Source organism: Gavialis gangeticus, unplaced genomic scaffold (genome assembly GCF_001723915.1).
Source record: "Gavialis gangeticus isolate Ggan-Ray unplaced genomic scaffold, GavGan_comp1, whole genome shotgun sequence".
NCBI lineage: Eukaryota > Metazoa > Chordata > Crocodylia > Gavialidae > Gavialis > Gavialis gangeticus.
The window spans coordinates 5,041,876-5,044,279 of NW_017729009.1; positions in this window are offsets into that span (position 1 = coordinate 5,041,876).

Here is a 2,404-nt window from a genome sequence, read left to right on the forward strand (position 1 = left end):
ACGCACTCACCTCCACACACACAGAATGAAGTAGCTGAGATTCAGGAATGACCTTATGCCAGAGATTATTTGGTGCACATGAAAAGGATCAGAAGGCTAAGCTTGTAATAGGGTAAAGGCCCATGCATTATCTGATCAAGGTTCTATATCTGTGACTTGCTGGGAATGGCCTGTGGTCTAGGAAGCATGTTTTTCTTAATGGAGCAAATTATGGTTGTCCTGATGACAAATACAGTGGCCTCTGGAGATGGCAGGGATACATAGTTAGACATGCTAACTATTAAATACGCATGTGGAAAATAGCTGCTTTATTTAATGTTTTGCTATGACTTCTATGGTCATAACTACTTGTACCTATTAAATACTCCAGAATTCCTTTTCTAAAAGTTAGCATGTGAGCTGTAGTGCCTTAGCCAACTTGCCACTTGGATTGATTGTTTCCTCCGTCCTTCCAACACCCACTCTTTTATTTCATTTGCTCCTTTAATACAGTGATGGCTGTGGGATGGGAGCTGAGGAAGAGGAACACAGGGTTCTCCTTCACAGTCTCTTCTAAACCCTATAGTTTTGCCCTGTGCTGATAACCAGATACAAGAAATTATATAGGAGGACACAAATTCGCTTAGGTCATGACAGACCAACACTTCTCTCAGGCTAGTGGCTTGATTTCTACATAGCTTTCATTTAACAGAGTAAATCCCTAGCTGGTGAGAGTTGTAAAGTATATCTTGAAAGTACGAACTGAATACAGATGATGCAGCAATAAAGTAAGCCTGAAATAGAAGCTCTGAGAGGCGTGAGCTTCCCCACTCAAGAGCTGATGAACAATCAACATTATTGCTAAGATTGACTCAGTGTCAGTTGCTCATCAAAGTAATGCTCATCAAAGTATTTAAGAAGAGTGATCCCTCATTTTAGGGTTAGTTAATGGGTGGATCTTACCACTTACTTCTTCACCTTCCCCTGTGAAAAAGTGGAGATAGATCCAAGAAGCTTCTCAGAGCATCTGCACCAAGAGTCCAAGATTGAGAAGTCCTTTGGTGTGTCTAAACCCTGATGAGAGGGAGTCAAGTTCAAGAAACCCATTAGGGACCCAAGTATACACAGCTGCATTTTGAATATCAGCACTACTTGTTGAGAATAAGACCTTATTTTGGCATATCACGTAGGTGGAGCTGACAGAGGTGTACTTTCATAGATTCATAAATGTAGGGTTGGAAGGGACCTCGTAGATCATTAGGTCCGACCCCCTGCCCTGGGCAGGAGAGAAAACCGGGCTCAAATGACCCCAGCCAGGTAGACATCAAGCCTCCTGTTAAAGACCCCCAGGGTAGGAGCCAGCACCACTTCCCTTGGAAGTTGGTTCCAGATCCTAGCTGCCCTGACAGTGAAGTAGTGCCTTCAGATGTCTAGTCTAAACCTACTCAATAACAACTTGTGGCCGTTATTCCTTGTTACCCCAGGGGGTGCTTGGAGGAACAAGGTGTCTTCCAAACCCTGCTGGTCCCCCCCTAGTGAGTTTATAGATGGCCACCAGGTCCCCCCTCAGCCTTCTCTTGTGAAGGCTGAGTAGGTTCAGGTCCCGTAGCCTCTCCTCATAGGGTCTGCCCTGCTGACCCCGGATCATGCGGGTGGCCCTCCTCTGGACCCTCTCAAAGTTGTCCACATCCCTCCTGAAGTGCAGTGCCCAGAACTGAACACAGTACTCCAGCTGCGGCCTGACCAGTGTTGGATAGAGGGGGAGAATCATCTCCTTGGCCCTGCTTGAGATGCACCTGTGGATGCACGACAAGGTCCGGTTAGCCCTACTGACCGTGACCTCACATTGTCGGCCCATGTTCATCTTGGAGTCAATAATGACTCCAAGATCTCTTTCTGCCACCATGCTTTCAAGAAGGGAGTTTCCCAGCTTGTAAGTGTGCTGCTGGTTCCTGCTCCCCAAGTGCAGCACCCTGCACTTGTCAATATTGAAACCCATCCTATTTTCATTAGCCCACCCCTGTAACCTGTCCAGGTCCTGCTGTAATCTGTCCTTCCCTACTAGCGTGCCCACCTCACCCCAAATCTTGGTATCATCAGCAAATTTAAACAGGCTGCTTTTCACCCTGTCGTCCAAGTCACTAATAAAGGAATTGAACAGTGCGAGCCCAAGGACAGAGCCCTGGCGGACTCCACTGCCCACTTCCCTCCAAGTCAAAAAAGACCCATCCACCACTACCTGCTGAGTACGATCCTTCAGCCAATTTGCAATCCATCTGACTATGTAGGCATCAGTGCCACAGTCACCTAGTTTTTTAAGAGAATGGGGTGGGAGACAGTGTCAAAGGCCTTGCTGAAGTCCAGAAAGACTACATCCACCGCAACACCTGCGTCCAATGCTTTTGTGACCTGATCGTAGAAGGCA